The 18,987-nt window shown below is 43.5% G+C and overlaps 1 long non-coding RNA gene across 1 annotated transcript; it reads right to left on the bottom strand.

Moving 5' to 3' along the window:
* Positions 1 to 522: 522 nt before the first annotated feature.
* LOC120244081 lies at positions 523 to 18,731 on the bottom strand. The gene is made up of 3 exons (XR_005531459.1): positions 18,653 to 18,731; positions 18,345 to 18,424; positions 523 to 597 (listed from the first exon to the last, which is right to left on the bottom strand). It is a non-coding gene; the product is annotated as an uncharacterized LOC120244081 (long non-coding RNA).
* Between the last annotated feature and the right edge of the window lie 256 nt (positions 18,732 to 18,987).

The following is an 18,987-nucleotide window of genomic DNA, read 5'->3' as shown; positions in this document are numbered from 1 at the left end:
GAGAGAGAGAGAGACAGTGTGAACAAGGGAGGGTCAGAGAGAGAGGGAGTTACAGAATCTGAGGAAGGCTCCAGGCTCTGGGCTAGTGGTCAGCACAGAGCCCGATGCGGGGCTCAAACCCACTAACCATGAGATCATGACCTGAGCCGAAGTCGGACGCTTAACCTACTGAGCCACCCAGGTGCTGCACAAGGACCTTCTTTGACCACCACCTTAAATCACTTCTTTCCTCAACCATCCCAGAAAGCTGGGCTTGCTGCCCAGATGCACGGTGAGTTTCACTGGGAGTAACTCCACTAACCTCTCCCGCTCTAAAGCCACCACCTAGACTCTGGCAACCACCAATTTCCCTATTTGCCTTGTTCCTTCTTTGGAAACAGCTAAGCTTTCCCCCAAACATGTCGGGACAGTTCTAATTGGCAAGGTGTGTGTCAACACTTCCAAACTCACCGGCCAACTTACATTGTTCACCTTTCAAAGTGGTTCCAGGGGAGAAGCTGGTTCCCTTCCCAGCCCTGGTTCGATGCTACACACACCCAGCCCACGGGATCCGAAGGGCTTGTGCAGGGAGAATTTCCTGTTCTGCTGACTCATCTCCTGCAATGAGATGGAAGGCAAGCTTAGATTTTCTTTTTCCAGCTTTTAAAGGGAAATGGGAGGCTTGCAAGTTCAAATCTCTTGGAGATGAGGCACCAGCAACGCCTGGCACATAAGGCTAAATAAGTGAGCGGCGAGTGTATTTCTGATGGCTCAAATAGCCCATATAGAGCAGTGTGCACTCAGGTGGGGATGGGGTGCAAGGCTGGGTGGGGGTAGAGCACAGCAAAGGGGCTCTGAGCTTCCGTCCTGGAGGGAGGCTGTGGGCCAGGAGGACAGTTTGAAGGTGACAAGCCCGGATTTCACTAGCGAGTGGGTAACAATGCAGCGATCAGACTTAGAATCCCATATGCTTTCTGCTGAGAACAAAGGCATTCCATTTCTGGCCAAACCTAAATCGAGGGAAGATGATTCAACTCAGTGTAGGAAACAGCAGGAAATCCGTCAATAGCATTTACATTTGGGAGGCGATAGAGCCAGATTTTTGCCAAACAAGATTGGAATTAAGGGAAAAAAGGGATCTGGATAAGATTTGTTCATTTCAATGTATGTACATTTTACTTAAAAAATATATGTATAAAAATAACAGAGCAGGGGGTGGGAATGATAGTAGATAGGAGTCTGTTATAATATTCTATTTACTTTATAAATGTCTGAATTTTTCATAATAAAAATATTTTAAACACTTGGATCCCATTTTTGTCTCTAATTTTCAATGTTTCCTTATGATCTTTATTTCTATACTTCAAAATCTTCCTTTGTAGTATAGGGATACCTGAATGTGTCACTTCTTAGTTCATGGATGTTTGGAGTATCTGTGAAATCATGAAAGTCCTTCCTAAATTATAACATTCTACTGAAATGTGGTTAGAAAAAGCTCATGATTACTTTACCATAATAAAGATAATATAGACATATAAGGGGCACCTGGGTGGCTTTGTCGGTTGAGTGTCTAACCCTTGATTTTTGCTCAGGTCATGATCCCACAGTTCATGGGTTCAAGCCATGGAGATGGCTTAGCATTCTCTCTCTCCCTCTCTCTCTTCTCCTCCACTGGTGCTTGCACTCACTCTCTCTTAAAATAAATAAATAAACAAAGAAAAGGATAATATAGACACATAAAAAATATTCAAGCCATACAAAGGGTATGACATGGAAGTGTCCCTGTCCCAATATTCTCCTCCAGAAGCAATTCACTGTTATCACAGGAATTCTATGGATATGAAATTTCACGTTAAGTAACTTGAAACTTCTAGGCTAGGACGTCTCAGACTTTAGGAAAGATTCACTGAGGTGGAACACAGAACTCCATGTTCCTTTTTTCCTCTCTTTTTCTTTTTTAAATTTTATTTTGAGAGAGAAAGAGCGTGCCAGTGAGAGAGGGGCAGAAAAAGAGGGTGGGACAGAGGACCCAAAGCAGGCTCCCTGCCTACAGCAGACAGCCTGGTATGGGGCTCAAACCCAGAAACGGCGAGATCATGACCTAAGCCAAAGTCATATGCTTAACCAACTGAGCCACCCAAGCCTACCCAGAATTTCATGTTTCTAACCAGCCTTTTAAGGACACAAAAATCTCCTAATGAAATTCTTTAGAAATGCAGATTCTAGTCAGTACATCAGAGTTGGGACCCTGAGACCCTGCATTCTAACTGGCAACCACATGCTGCTGGTCCAGGATCTCACCCAGAGTACCAAGGCTCTGTAGGTTTCTACTCTGCCTAGAAAACTCCCTAGGTTTATTTCAAGAACTTGCAGTAAAGCAGTAAAGCGTATGGAATTTTAAGAATGAAAGCAATATTGAAAAATGCCAATGTGTAGACAAACATGCCTTCTAAAAGCAGCTTGGTCTTGCATCTCTTTGGTCCTGAGCAAGCACCAATGGACATCCCTGCAAAGAGGGTGTGTCCTTATAATTTCATTTTTTCTGGGCTCCAGAATCTAGAGCAAAAATAAAATCCTCTGTGCCATCCAGCTGGTGCCTTCCAGGTATAAAATCATATTTTTGTACTGAATCACAGCCCCCAATTTTATCACTTCGCTACCCTTTGCTGATGACAATTGAGCTCTGAAGCTCTTTTGAGCTTTTAGGCTCAGCTTTTTAAAAAATTTTTTTTAAATGCTTTTATTTATTTTTGAGAGAGAGAGAGAGGGAGAGAGAGAGACAGCACAAGCAGGGGAGGGTCAGAGAGAGGAGACACAGAATCCAAAGAGAGGCTCTAGACTCTGAGCTAGCAGTCAGCACAGAGCCTGATGTGGGGCTTGAACCCACAAACCGTGAGGATCATGACCTGAGCCGAAGTCGGACGCTTAACCGAGTCACCCAAGGGGCTCGTCAGCATTTTGTGGACTGAAACTGAACTGCAACATACGGTTTGTAATTTGGGGCCCCTTGCAAGGAGGGAAGAGGTTCATTTGGCACACATATTAACTAAAGTTTTGGGAAATATTATGAACAGCACCTTTTAAATATTCAGAATAATACTTATGAAGTAGGCTATATTATACAAGAGAGGTGTAAAAACGATTTTGAGCTGGACATCTGACAATCAACTGAGGCAGAAAGAAGCCTTATCTGGCTGCCCGCCCTCCGCCCTCCGCTACACACATGTATCTGACTAAAAGCAGAAACTCCTAGGAATGGGATTGTCATCATTCCCCTCTTCTGGGCAGTTTTCACTCCTGGGAAGGATCCCTAGAATGAGTTTATCATAAATCCCCTTTCCAGGGAAGTTTCAGGCCCCAAAGAAGATAAAGAAGACTATTCACACTTGCAGAAACAAACGTTATCACAGACTATCTTATCTCCATTTTTTTTCTGCTTAAAGCCCATTTTTCCCCCTAAAGAAACCATTTGCTCTTCCCCTACGAACCTTCTCTGATCCCTTCCTTTTCCCTTGTTAAGTTAGGTACAGAAACCCTTAGTTTAGCTTTGTTTCTTTGTGAGTTCCCAAATACCTATGTAAGTAAACATCATCTTTTCTCTTGCCAATCTGGCTTTTGGCAATTTAATTCACAGGCCCTATGGACTACCCCTAAGGGGGTAGGGGGAAAGTTTTTCTTCTGTGACACCTCTACCACTCATACATGAGAGAAAACTGTTGATGGAGAACATGTATTACTTCATGTCTATTTAAAATTTTTCTTACATGATGATAAAATGCATATAACATAAAATTTACCATCACAATCCATTTTAAGAGTATAATTCAGTATTATTAAGTATATTCACTTGTGCAACCAATCTCCAGAGCCTTTTCACCTTGCAAAACTGAAACTCTGTATCCCTTAAACAACAACTTCCTGTTCTCCCCTCTGCCCAGCCTCTGACATCCCCCATTCGACTTTCTGTGTCTATGAATTTGACTATTATAGATAGCGCACAGAAGTAGAATCATAGAGATTTTGCCTTTTTGTGAGTGGTTTCTTTCTCTTAGCATAATGTTCTCGGGGTTCATCCATCTATTTGAATTTTTTAAACAAAATGAATATTCATTCATAGAGTTGTACCAGAGTCACTCTTCCAAGAAGGTTCCTATTGTCAGATTTTAGTTTAGTTGGGAGAAGGCTTCCGTGTGTGTGTGTGTGTGTGTGTGTGTGTGCGCGCGTGCATGTGTGTATGTGTGCGCCTTGTGCCTCGCTGTATGGCTTGTTTTATTTTTCCAGCCAAGGCTGGTACTTCACCATCTGAAAGGCTTTCAGTGATTCATGTCATTTTACCTCACACTATTCCTGTTAAGTCATGAAGCCAAAATAAATAGACATTTCAGGAACAGTAAGCCATCGGCTGAAAGTCAGTTTCGAGGGCTGTTCTGTTTACGACTCAATTGGCTCTACATCGGGCTAGGGGAGATAAGTTTTGGTTGTAATCTCTGAGTGGGTCAGCTTTCTGGTGGTGTTTGTGTTCTAGCCCCCACGACCCTCTTGATTCACAAGACGGTGCATAACTCCAGTAGGGCTACCTATAAAATTAGTCAAGGCTGTGTCCTGTGGGCTTTGCGACAGTGGCATCATCTCCACAAATAAGGACACATTCATGTCCTTGGCTTCCTCCCAAATATCCTTCAATTCCTGCCAGAAGGGACTGAGAGAAATGAGGCTCCCTCTTCCTGGAAATTGTTTTATTTTTATCACTCTGAATACTGATCCTCTGAGGGGGTGAGGCCAGAGGTCTCGCAGAGGGGACCGTAATGGAGAGTGGTGGGAGAGGACAAAGCTAAATGCTGGCCCTGACGCTGCCGCTCATGTCCCTGGTGGGAACGCCAGTGCCTGGGACACGCTGGACACACGGTAGACACTCAATGGCTACCTAGTAAGAGTGAATTTTCCCACGTGACCTTGGACAAAGCAGTTAACCTTTTTAGTATTCAGTTTTCTTTCTTTCTAATGAAATAACGGGATAGAATGAGCTGTTTTTCCTCTCAGCTTGAGTATTCTTTTATTTGAGAAAGAACTTTCTAAATTTAACTGTTATCACTTCTATGTCAGCATGTTCAGAGTAGGGATAAATTCCAAGAGAACGGGTTTAAAAATTTATCTTCCCAGAGAAAGGTTTTTCTCCTTAGGGGAACACTTCAGAGTGGAGAGCTGGGTGGAGAAGAGAAGCAGAAGTTTGGAGATTAGCTATCAACCTACCCTAAGAATCTACTGATGATTGCTGGTCACTGCCTGAGGTCATCTTTTGGGACATTGAGAATATCTTATTAAGAAAGACACGGGTGCCTGGGTGGCTCAGTTGGTTAAGCGTCCAACTTCGGCTCAGGTCATGATCTAACAGTCTGTGGGTTTGAACCCCATGTCAGGCTCGGTGCTGACAGCTCAGAACCTGGAGCCTGCTTCGGATTCTGTGTCTCCCTCTCTCTCTGCCCCTCCTCCACTTGTTCTCTGTCTCTCAAAATAAAATAAAGACATTAAAAATTTTAAAGAAAAAAAGAAAGAAAGACAGATGGGGGGTCCTGGGTGGCTCAGTTGGTTGAGCATCTGATTCTTCATTTTGGCTCAGGTCATGATCCCAAGGTTGTGGGCTCAAGCCTGGCATCAGGCTCTGCAATGAGCATGGATTCTGCTTAAGATTATCTCTCCCTCTCTTTCTGCCCCTCTCCTGCACACTCTTTCTCTCAAAAAAGAAAGAAAGAAAGAAAGAAAGAGAAAGAAAGAACAAAAGAAAGAAAAAACAGATGGATGTTCTCTTTTTCTTTTGAAAGGTTCTATCTTAAAAATCTCATTACAAAAGAGAGGAATCAATAATCAAAGTATCCAAGTTATCCAAATTATCCAACAAGGATAACAATATAATTAGATGCATTTGGAAAGACCATCATGACTTTTTACAGTTTATTAAATATATCAGTTATTCAGGACTTTGATTTGTGCTTAAAGCAATTTACTTTCAAAGAAAAGAAAAGCGAAAGAAAGAAAGAAAGAAAGAAAAGAAGAAAGAAAGAAAGAAAAGAAAGAAAGAAAGAAATGAAGGACGAAAGGAAGAAAGGAAGAAAGAAAGGAAACCTGTAATAGGCAAAGTTTTCTTTTTTTTTCTTTTTTTTTTTTTTAATGTTTTATTCGTTTCTAGGAGAGAGAGAGAGACAGCATGAGCAGGGGAGGGTCAGAGAGNGAGAGAGAGAGAGACAGCATGAGCAGGGGAGGGTCAGAGAGAGAGGGAGTCACAGACTCTGAAACAGGCTCCAGGCTCTGAGCTGGCAGTCAGCACAGAGCCCGACGCGGGGCTCGAGCCCACGAACCGCGAGATCATGACCTAAGCGAAAGTCGGACGCTTAACCGACTAAGCCACCCAGGTGCCCCATGTAATAGGCAAAGTTTTCTAGATTGCTCTGTGAAATGCTGGGCAACTTACCACTCCTGCTGCCACCTAACAGGACAATGAGACAGCCTGTTGGGGTTGTATTTTACAGGGTTATTTTCAGTATAGGCAGGTTTGGTGTAAAATGAAAGTGCAATAGTGGTATTGCTCGAAGTGATGCTATTTTCACTCCCGGTAAAGAGTGTGTACTTGTTACCAAACCCTAAGGAAGATATAATGAAGCTGGGAGTAGAGCCACTTGGGAGCCCTGACTTGAACACTGCCGTTTTCTGTTTAATTATCAAGTGATTTCATTATTTAAGAGCCACCGAAGGAGGCACAGCATTTTGTTGGAAAGATAAGATACTTGGCATAGAGTCCATGCCTGGGGGAGGAGGTGGGTGACTGGGATACTGGCGTCAGGGTTGAGAAATAGGAACTTCATTTTCATAATATACTTTTTATATTTGAAATTTGTAAAAACCATGTGCACATAGCACATTTTCCACTTTCACGAAGAGCGGTACATCATTACTCAAGCTGTCAGGATAAAGTTTGGTCTAAACACATGGACCAAATTGTCAACAGGCTAACGTGTTATAAAGCATAACAAAATTGTACAGAAAAAAACTTGCAAAAGACATCATGGCACGGTGAAAACGATGTTAAAATAGCGGGCAAGAGGGGCTCTACTCCTGCCTAGTTTGCTCATCTCGACAGGTTATTTCTCTTTTTCGGTCCCCAGAAATAAAGAGGTGTGTGGTGCTCAATCTTGACTATATAGTAGAAAAATAGTTTTGAAAAATTGTGCTGTTTTAGGGCAACTGGGTGGCCTAGTCGGTGGCTTAGTCTGACTTAGGCTAAAGACATGATCTCATGGTTTATGAGTTTGAGTCCCACACCTGGCTTGTTGCTGTCAGCACAGAGCCCACTTCGGATCCTCTGTCCCCCTCTCTCTCTCTGCCCCTCCCCAGCTTGCACTCTCTTTCTTAAAAAAAAAATAAAAATTTTTTAAAAAAAATTGTGCTGTTTGGATCCATTCCTGGTAGATTCTGACTTAATTGGTCTGAAGGCACAAGCCCATCAGTGTTTCTCAACTTTTTGTTTTCCATATTTCTCCCCTAAGATCATTTTTAAAAATGTGTTTTTTTAATTGCCCTCTCCCCTAAAAATGTACCACCACCTGGTATGCTGTATATCTGTTTATGTGCTGTATGTATGTCTGTATTTTTTTTTTAATGCTTTATTTGTTTCTAGGAGAGAGAGAGAGAGAGAGACAGCGTGAGCAGGGGAGGGTCAGAGAGAGAGGGAGTCACAGACTGAAACAGGCTCCAGGCTCTGAGCTGGCAGTCAGCATAGAGCCCGATGCGGGGCTCGAACCCACGAACCGCGAGATCATGACCTAAGCGAAAGTCGGATGCTTAACCGACTAAGCCACCCAGGCGCCCCTGTACGTCTGTATTTTGTGCATAAAAAGAATAAGGTGGGCTTTTTTGCTCATGTTGCAAATTCATGTTCTAGATGAATTTTGAGGTCCCTTATAAGGTTTAAGAATTATAAAACTCTCTCAATTTAACTTATCTGAAATAACAGGAGAAAGAAATGAGAGAGGGGCTACGCACACTCCATTCATATTCTGACACCGTCTCTGATATTCAGGCGTTCAACACCCACATGTGTGTCCATGCCCTGTTGGGTTAGACAAAACTTAATAGGTCCAGACATTACACTGAGTGAAGGGAGCAGGGGGTGGGTAATTTCAGACAAATATCAAGAAGATCTGTGTCCCCCATGGGAAATTTCCTGACCACCATAGCGAGGCACAGTGTGCAGGACTGAGTGATGGGAGTGATCTGCTAACGCTCGGGTGGTCAAACACAGGTCAGATGTGAAAGCAAATTCCAGAATTTGCTGGGAGTTAGAGCTACATACCCTTAAAGGGCCCCTTTCAACACAGTTCTATGGACAAAACAAGAGTGAGCACTTGGAATAAACGATAAAGCCATCTCCCCTCCCGGGACTTCCCCAGGAGGTGGATGTGTGTTAGGTCGCACTAACCATCTCCACTTGCACTAGTGTTATTTATAAACTCTCTCTGGTCCTCCCACTAGTAAAAGATGCTTACGAGAAGTTCCGTTGCTGCCCATTCAGGGGGCAAGACAAATACCAGCGATAGTACTTAATGAGTGTGGAATGACTTATAAAAAAACGTTTCAAATTAAGCCCTTTCATTCTGAGGGAATCATTTCATGTAGGCTGGCCCCACACTAGCATTTGTTTCCTTCAATAATGACAACAAAAGGCTCAGAGGAGCCCAAAAGTTCTAGACATGGATTTGTAGATATGCAGAGTCCTAATTTAAAAAATCAACCTTGGGGCACCTGGTGGCTCAATCGGTTGAGTGTCTGACTCTTGATTTCGGCTTAGGTCATGATCCCAGGGTTGTGCAATTAAGCCCAGTGTTGGGCTCCATGTTGAGCATGGAGCCTGCTTAGGATTCTCCCAATCTCTCTCTCTCTCTCTCTCTCTCTCTCTGCCCCCTTCCCCCTCTTTATTTATTTATTTATTTATTTATTTATTTATTTATTTGAGAGAGAGAAAGTGTAAGCAGGGGAGGGACAGAGAGAGAGGGACACAGAACCCAAAGCAGGCTCCACGCCATCAGCACAGAGCCTGATGCGGGGGTCGAACCCACGAACTGTGAGATCATGACTGAGTCACTAGTTGCCCCTCTCTTTCTTTCTCTCAAAAAAAAAAAAAAGAAAGAAAGAAAGAAAGAAAATTAGGCTTGATCTGAGGTGCTTATGATGCCATCATTTGTGGACATTGACCCTGAGAAGTGCTGGGGCTTCCTTTCCCTCTGGCTACAGAACAGCTCTATATTCCTCCCCTCTCTTTCTTTGAATGCACCTGTGAAAACTCTTTTGGCCTAAAGCTGAAGATTCAGGGTTAAAGGAGAGAGTGAGAAGTAGAAGGGAGATGTCAATCTCAAAAATAAAAAAGAGCAAAAAAACCAACCACAATAATAATAAAGTTGGAAACTCAGGCTGGCCCGTTTTGCCCTCAAGGGTCTTACAAAACAGTTGGTAAATCCAATCATTTTTATGAAAAGCTAAGTGATAATATAAGGCGTTATCAAATAGGAAGTACAGATAATAAGGAATCTAGAGGTGGGAGTGCTCCCTGAGATCTGGTGTCAGAGACATTGAGGAATGTTGGGGGTGGAAATATCTGCATATGTAAAAGGCAAGAATAAAAACCAGCTGGAGCTCGAAAAGGAGCAAAGTAAATTGGGTGAAACTATTCAAGAGAAGTTTAGAAGTTTCCACTCTTAAGTCTGCTCCTTCGAGCTACTGCCTCTGGAGCCTTTCCTCTGCCTGATAGCATAAGTATAGAAGAAGATGATGTGGTGTTTGCACAAAGGTACCTGGGCACCTTTTATGGCCTCCAGATGCAGATGGAAAGAACTCCAGTGCTCAAAACGAGTCATTAGCAACTTGTGGTGAATGTAATGCGGGACAGGCAGCAGTTCTTGGGGCTAAATGCGACTGGGCAATTGGGTGCATCTCTTCTGGCAGTGATGTACACACCTCATTGTGGGGGCCCCCGCTTTCACTCGTCCAGCACAATGATGGGGAAGCCAGTCTGGACCAAACATCATGGAACCTATAGAATCAAGAATTACATTCCTGACTGGTGTGGAAGGATACGGACTATGCCATCCGGGAGGCTTTTCAAGTATGGAGCGATGTGACCCCCTGACATTCAGATAGATTCGCCTCGGTGAGGCTGATATTATGATATATTTCACACAAGGAGCTCACAGGGATTCCAATCATTTGACGGCAGAGGTGGGCCCATCATGCTTATGGATCCCGAGCTAGTATACGAAAAGCCTTGTGTTTTGGTGAGGCTGAAATCTAGGTTAAACACACCAAAGGCACAAACTTCTTTATTGTTGCTGTTCACGAGCTTGGTCATTCCAAGGATCCAAAGGCTATCATGTTCTCCCTCCATAGTTATGTTGACTTTAACTGATTCCCTCCTCTCTGCTGATGATATCTGTGACACTCAGTCTTTCAAAGGAGACTCAAAAAAGCACCAACCTATGTCACATCCTTATGCTATGGAACCAGCCACCTATGGCCCCCATTTGAATGTTGATACCACCACCACGATTAGAGGAAAAATCATTTTCTTTAATGATGGGTCCTTTGGTGAAGCTTCCTGAACTATAAAGCTACTTACAAAATTGGAACCAGGAGTCAAGTTTTTCTTTTTAAAGATGACAAGTACTAGTTAAAAAGTGATTTAAAACCACAGCCAAGCTCTGCTAAGAGCACACACTGTCTCACCTTCCCCAACCCTGCGTAAAATCATTGCTGCTGTTTTAAATCTACTGATCTACAAACATAAACAACACGGAAGGTGAGATGAGAGGAGACAATCTGGGGACTTTGGTTATTCCATCTTGAGTACTGGGGCATTTTCAGGAATTGGACCGACTCCAAAGGATATAACTGCTTCTTCCTAGCATGTAATCAACTTGAATGTGACAAGCTGTCCAATCATGTCACCCAAGGCTGGGAAGTGATAGTGGGTTTGGTTGTTAGAAATGGTGTAACTAATAGTTTGTATATAAATTTACTTCAGCTTATGACGTTTACTGCATATGACCTTTGTGCCTAACATCCCTTTGCATAGTGGTATCTTCAAACAGTAAGGTAATATTTAGAGAGAGATCACAATTACGAAAAACTAAAACTAAAATATTTATAACATTTTTCAATTTTGAATTCCCCTACCCCTTAGGATATAATGTCTTCATTTTCAATTTTTCCTGTTCAGTTTGAAAATACAGACCATCAAAGGCCAAGAGGACACCTTTTGGAGAATACTCAGTAAGTTGGTTTTTAAAAACTTTTGGACGGAGAAATTATAATTACCTCTCTCCGGCTTGTCAAAAATTAAGAAATGACATTTCAATGACCATTACATTTTTCATTCATTCATTCATTCATTCATTCATTTAATTTGGGACTTTTAAAAAAGTGTTTTATTTATTTATTTTGAGAGAGAGACAGAGTGAACAGTGGGGGGACAGGAGAGATAAATGCACAGAATCTGAGACAGACTCCAGTCTCTGAGTCACCAGCACAGAGCCTGACCTGGGGCTCGAACCCACAGACCATGAGATCATGACCTGAGCTGAAGTCGAGTCTGAGGCTTAACCGACTAAGCCAAGCAGTCATCCCATTCAGGACTTTCTGAATATCACATACAAAGTACACATAAGTTAAAACTTTGAGAGAAAAGAACCCACAGGGTCAGTGTTCTGACTGGATCCCATATTCCTGGCAACATCACCTTGGCTTTGACCTATTTGGATGCCCAGTTCATCCCTGGGCCTATTTTAGCCTCAGCCTCCCAGTGAGCAGCTTTGACCATTGCTGGGGACGGCTCCCGGGACACACCTCCACAGCCATCTCATCTGTGAGGCGGTGGCAGGGTGCGACGTGATTTTGGCCCTGTAGGTAGGTTAAGACTTAGGCAAATGTGATGATCAGAGTAGGGCTTTCATGTAGGGGCAGTGATTTGAAGAAAGATGCGGAATGGAAAATGTGAAAGGCATCGGGGTGCTGTGTGCTGGTCAGCTCCTCTGGAACACATGGTTTGCAGCAGGGAACATGGAAGAAAGGCTGTAAAGGGAGCTCAGAGTTCTACATGGAAGCTTATAGATGCCAAGCCAAGGATTGAACTCAAAGTCCTTAAGACTCAAAAGTTCAACAGAACTGACTCTCATGCTCTGGGTACTATAAAGACATAAAACATTGGGGGAAATAAGAGGGGGTTAACTATTGACATCCAGTTCCCTTTCTTCATTGCTGAATCTTTTTGCTCAGTTTTGTAGTCAGATGCTTTAGGAAGGAAAGGAGCACAAATTTGGGGTGCTTGCTCCCTTCTCTCCAAATGTGTGAGGCAAACCCACATTTCACCAAGTTTAGAGAATCATAGACTCCTAGGGAGAGAAAGAGCCTTCAGGTCTTTACACATCACACCCTCATCCGTTGTTTAAAGATCTACAACATCAACAGCAGGGCATTGGGCCCACACTGGAGCCAGTGCTGTGTGGCTCTCAACTTCTCAGAACAAAGTAGACATGCATCCATCTCAGTGAGGTCAACCTCCTCTGGTTACACAGAGCACCTCGAATCCCTTTCCCACACGGAGTGCCCTCAAGGTTCCTATCTTTCCTTCCCCTCGCTTTTCTAGCTTGACCATCCCCAGGTCATTACAACATTTTTCACATGACATGACTTCAGGTGTCCTTTCTTTCTCGTCTCTGTCTTTGCAATTTCTTTCTGGATAACGAATAATGTTTTGGGGCAGCTGGGTGACTCTGTCAGTTAAGCTGGCTCTTGATTTCAGCTCAGGACATGATCTCTTGGGATCATGAGTTTGAGCCCTAAATTGGGCTCCTTGCTCTGACACCGCAGAGCTTGCTTGGGATTCTCTCTCTTTCCCTCTCTCTGCCCCTCCCCACTCATGCTGTCTCTGTCTCTCTATTTCAAAATAAATAAATAAGCTTAAAAAATAAAAAAGAAGAATGTTTTATGGTTAAGGACTGACGGAAGCATTCATATACATTTTTATTTTAAAACTTGTGATTCGTAATACACAACACAAAATCCACCCATTGTAATGTCAAACACTTCCATCCTCCAAAGCCTCTCTTGTGTCAATGTGCTCGATTTGCACAATCGATCCCAATTTGCACCCCCAGCTCTAGGCAACTGATCTGCTTTTCATCTCTGTAGTTTTGGTTTGTCTTTTTTTTTAACGGTTGCTTTTTATATAAAAATTTTTTTCTATCAGCCATCCAAGAGCCTATGAAATGCTTTGTATTCTAGAACTTTCCTTTAAGATCGTCTTGTGTGTGTGTGTGTGTGTGGGTGTGTGTGTTTACTTATAGATGAAGACAGGGTTGATAAATATTCATGAATGATTGATCCAGAATAGGTTATTGTATAATTTATCTTCCTAATCACCAAAGAGGCATCCAAATAGTATAACCAGAAGCTCTCCCAAAATATCCCCAGGAGCTACTGTCCAAATAGAGTGCTGAGTGGACTATTGATTCACCCAGTGTGCACTTCATATGGTTTTGATGCCTTGCTTGTGGTCAGGGGATGAGGCCTTATCCAGGCACCATGAGCCCTGGCTCTGTCCCAGACCCTCCAAGCTGCAGCCTGCCATTATTTGTATCTTCTGTCCAGCAAGGAACGCCCTGCCTCCTCCTCCCTAACCTGAATCCAACCCATTCTTCGAGATCCAGCCCAGGTCTCCAATGCCTTCAAGGACCACACCCTGAATAGCTTGCTGTGTTCAAATACCACGCGATTCAGTTGCTTATGACACCGTCTATGACCATAAGTGGCTTGGGAGTGTGACCTTGCCGTTAAAGCTCCCTCAAAGTTCCCACAGCCTTAGACAAATGGGCTGTCCTGACCCCTGAATCCCGACCCCTGATTTGTCTTCCAGAAATCTTCAAGTCCCTTTAGGTCATTGAACTTCTGCCTTATTTCATAGACCTTTGAGTGCTTCCTTATGTTGCCACTGTCCTGTGGGCAGTAGCTTATCATCTTCAAGTCCGCCTTTGGGGCCCGAGCAAATGCCGTGAGCATAGTAATAACAGTAAAATAACAGCCACTGATATTTGCATATCACTTTGCAATTTCAGAAGAGCTTCTGTAGCTATTCTGCAATTTGACCCCATGGCCATCCTGTGATAAAGGTATGATGATCACGCTCATTTTACACACCAGAAGTCTGTGCCCAGGGCCCTTGCTCTGACATACTCTGACGCAATGTGCCAGCACTCTGCTACGCCACCCTCCAGCACAATAAATCTTTGTTGAATTGATTTAGTGCTACTTGGTTGGCCGCGTCGATAACGATGAGGGTACAAGAAGTAAGGAACAGGGTTGGTTTGTTCTCTGTTGTAGCTTTTGTTGGCATTCACATATTCATTATATATTAATCCACTTATTCATTCAATAGACAAGTACAGAGGGCTGACTTCGGGCTGGTGCCAGGCAGTGGCTAAGCATTGGGAATGCATAAAATAATGTCCTCAGGTTGTTCATTGTGGGAGCACACACAAGTAAACCAAAAATTGAAATGGAGAAATATGTAGTGTTAGGACCGTGGAAGCCTGGAGGCACCTTGAAGGCAACACAGGGCTATCTGTAAGGGCTTTTCAGCAAAGGCGTCTCCTGAACTGAGTCTTAAAAAGCAGACAGGAGTTAGCCAGGGTTTTCAAGAGAGCGCAGAGGATGTCCCAGCTTGGTGAACAGCACCCCTGCACCCTGTGGGAAGGTGGGGTGGCTGGTGAGGGTCAGATTTTGTCCAGGTCAAGCACAAGTTTTAGTAGAATCGGAAGCAGTGGAGTCCAGTGGCCCAAAGCTTGGATGTCAGATGCACCTCGATTTTAAGCCCACCTCTGACATCCATTATCTGGGTGACTGTGAATAAGCCACGTAAGTTCTTACTTAGACTCTTACTTTCCTTAACCATGAAATAGAGAAAAGTCCTCCTCTGTAGACTGTTGTCTATGGAAGGAATGTAAGCAAGACCGAAGGGAAGCAGGGTGCCTGGCACACGGGAAGTGCCCAATAAATGAGAGAAGACGGGCTTTCTCAGAAGACTGTTTTTGTCCTTTGTGGCATCATTAAGAGATGGAATTAACAGGAGAGGCTGGGCGCTCCGGCCACGACCTGCCCCATGCTTCCTCTGAGAAACACTCCTTCCCAGCCTCCCAGCAGAGACATGAGGCCCACCCCTGCCTGGAAGAGCAAAGAGAAGGGGAAGGGAGGTGGCAGAGAGAATCAGAGTTCAGACACACAGGACACTGAACCAAGATCCAAACTATAGCATTAAGAGTAAGGACACAGGAAGTGGGAGATTTTCGGACAAAAATCTGTCAAGTTCAACAGCAAAATGTTTCTTTTCCACTGAGTTTTGGGAAAGTTTTCATGAAGTCTCTCCTTAGACAAGGAAATGGAGGCCACAGCCTAGGATGGGGGATTTCGGCTCCACTTGTGGGTTTTCTCCTGGATGGGTTATTATTCCCAGTTTGCAAAACATTGTCACATATTAGTGTCTCATTTAAATCTCACAACAAGCCATGATGTTCAGCTGTCACAACAAGCCTGCTTCATTTCATAGGTGAAGAAACAGAAAGCCAACTGCTCTGAGTTGAAGGGGACAAAGATCATTCTAATTTAGAGCTTCCTATAAAACTATCCCAGGGCACCTGGGTGGCTCAGTTCTTTAAGTGGCTGACTCTTGGTTTCAGCTCACATCATGATCTCACAGTTTGTGGGTTCCAGCCCCCGCCTCTGGCTCTGAGCTGACAGCGTGGAGCCTGCTTGGGATTCTCTCTCTCCTTCTCTCTCTTGTTCTCTGCCCCTTCCCCACTCACACTCTCTCTGTCTCTCTCAAAACAAATAAATAAACTTTAAAAAATAAAAGTAAAAATAGACCTCAGCTAGGGGCACCAGCGTATGTAGGCCAAATTCCTATCTAGGGAAAAATTCTTTGAATCAGAACAAGGAAGGCTGGAAGAAAGCAAGCACGTTCCTACCTATCATTCATTGCTGAGTTTATGGCCCTTTTTTTTCCCTCCCTTTTTTAAGTTTATGGCTCTTCAAACACATCTGCTACCAAAGGCTGCAGGAGAGTAAACACATCCTGTCCAGGAAGTACCAGGAGATCACAGAGGCCAGCACTTGACCACAAGTATGTGAGCTTGAAAAGCCTGTCTTGATCAGAGAGACTGAAAGTTAGATCCACTCTGGTGGATCTTCAGTGCGCTTTTTTTGGCTTTCGTTTATATCTGTTGAAAGGGTTTTCTCCTCAATTTATTGAGATGCCATTGACATGTAACATTGTGTACGTTTGAGGTGTACAATGTGATGATAGCTTGCTACACATGCCCATGGTATGTTTACCTGGTAAGATTAGTTAGCATCTTCACCCTCACGTAATTACCATTTTGTTGTTATTATGGTAAGAACATTAAAGTTCTAGCTCACAATAACTTTCAAGTGCACAATGCAAAAATCCTTTTAAAAGAGTAATTTATGGCTTAAACCGTTTAGAAGATCCCCCGTGATCTGGTCCTGTGGATGACTTATGAAACAAAATAAGAGCTTTGTGGGCAAACATAGTGTATTTATTTCCATGGCCCGTACTATGTGTAACATTCAGTGCCTTCTAAAGCATCCTGCGTGTTTGTCTCATAGGATCATTACAGTAAATCTATAAGGTGAGAATTTTTATCTCCATTTACAGACAAGGAAACTGAGGCCCAGAGAGGCCACGACTTCTCCAATGTTCTAGAACGGATGTGTGGCAGCCGTGAGCTTGAAAACCATGTCTGTTTCTCAAAGCCGGGGCATGTGCTCTTTCTTCTCCATTCAGGAGCGCTCAAGGAATTTAGCTCTTGATTAGAACCTTTGTGTTACTCTTTTATTGTTCTTTGTTTTTTCCATCTTACATTCAACCTCTTCTTCATCACAGAGCACACCGATTCATTTTCAGAAACTGAGGGGCTACTGGGTGGTTCAGTCGCTTTAGCATCTAACTTCGGCTCAGGTCATGATCTCATGGTCCATCAGTTCGAGCCCCATGTCAGGCTCTGTGCTGACAGCTCAGAGCCTGGAGCCTGCTTCGACCTCTGTGTCTCCGTCTCTCTCTGCCCCTGCCCTGCTTGCGTGCTGTCTCTCTGTCTCTCAAAAATAAATAAAACATTTTAAGAAATGAAACCAACTCTTAATGGAGAGGACAGTATTTGGCAATAACTGGGGTAGGTCCCTTCTGTGTGGTAGTTTATGAGATTGCTATTATTTTTATCTCTTGGTTTGCCTAGGTCACTGTCAGCAATCCCAAATGAAAAAGAAGTACATCAGAAACAAATAGAAGTCAATTGCTTCCACTTTCCTCCCCAAAGTAACCATTATTTTTTTAAATGTCTATTTATTTTGAGAGAGATAGAGAGAGAGAGAGAGTGAGAGAACAAGCAGAGAGAGAAATCCAAGCAGGCTCGCATTGCCAGTATAGAGCCCAATGCGGGGCTCAGGCTCACAAACCGTGAGATCATGACCTGAGCGGAAACCAAGAATCGGGACGCTTAGCTGCCTGAGCACCCCCAAGTACCCCCCAAAGTAACCAATTTTAATACATTTGCAGATATTCTCTGAGATGTGTTTTCTTAGCATTAAAACTGTGTGTTGAGGACAGACACAAATGTATCATGTTATTCCCATTTACAGATGATGGAAGAGGCTCAGAAAGGCGGAGCAATTGCCCAGGATGGAACTGAAGGCAAGGGATAGAGCCAGGGTCCCAAGTCAGGTCTTCAAATGCCTGGCCCCTAGCTCCACCTCTCCCAACAGCCGTGGTCTCAACCCAGCAGCCACATGGAACATTACTCCTGGGCCAGTAGCCTGCTTAACTCTAACACATATTACATAGTATCAGATAAACTGCTTTGGATTCCTTGTGGACTTTGGTTTGTCTGTTTGAGGAAAGAAGGCAAACATGCCTACACCTTCCTTCAGCCACGGTGGCTCTGAGAGAATGAAGCAAATAATGTGTGTTCGGCACCTGCTGAGCTCCTAGGAAGAAGGCACCACTTGGCCGCAGAGGGAACGGGCTAGGAACACACCGTGCTCTGTGGCACACATGCCTCTGCAGCCTCCTTTGGAGAGGTACAGACCTCGTTCTAGGGTTTCTTCCCAGCTGACTCATCCTGTGACCTTGAGAACGCTCCCGGTCTCTCTGCACCTTTGTTTCACACTCTGCTGTGTGCCAGGGCTAATAGTACTTTCTACCATGTTCATGAGAGAGGAAATGAACAGACAAGTCCTCATCATATATTCCTACTTACCCGGGACCCCAGTGCCAGCACCTGCGTGAGGCACGTGAGGTGATCGTGGAACTGTCTATTTCGCTTTAATACAAAGGAATCTGTGGAAAAAGAGAACACATTTCAGCAGAACTCTGTTTCTCTGAGGAAACTGTCTTAGATGCTCACCTTTGTGAAATTTTTACCTCACGTCTTTGTTAAAATGCTTTGCTTCTCCTGAAATGTCCTCCCCCAGCCCATCTTCTGAAATCGTACCTGTCATTCAAGGCCCCGCTGAAATGCCACATTTCCATGGCATTTGCCTCTATTCTTTCAACTAAACACCGTACCTCTCTCCTCCAGATTCTCTGAACAGTGTTTCTCATCTTCTCTTAACCTCAGATTTTGCCAGGAATTTTAGGGATTTTTAAAAATATGAATCTCATTCTTGTAGTATATTAGAAATATATTAAAGGTAAGAATAATACGTTACTTCTATCACATCTTATGCTACTAACACAGCTTCTTACACAGAGTAGTTGCCTAGTAATTAGTAAGCAATAATTAACTACTGAGTGAATACATGAAGAGATGGAATTTTCGCAGAGGAAAAGATCTAGTAAAGGTCTGGTGAAAATGACATCACAGAGTACCAAAGAATTTTTGCTGAACCATGTTGACCTGT

The sequence above is a fragment of the Hyaena hyaena genome, unplaced genomic scaffold (genome assembly GCF_003009895.1).
Source record: "Hyaena hyaena isolate Hyena2069 unplaced genomic scaffold, ASM300989v1 scaffold_370, whole genome shotgun sequence".
NCBI classification, from domain to species: Eukaryota; Metazoa; Chordata; class Mammalia; order Carnivora; family Hyaenidae; genus Hyaena; species Hyaena hyaena.
The sequence above is the reverse complement of the archived record's forward strand: the minus strand, read 5'-3'. Positions and strand labels throughout refer to the sequence as shown.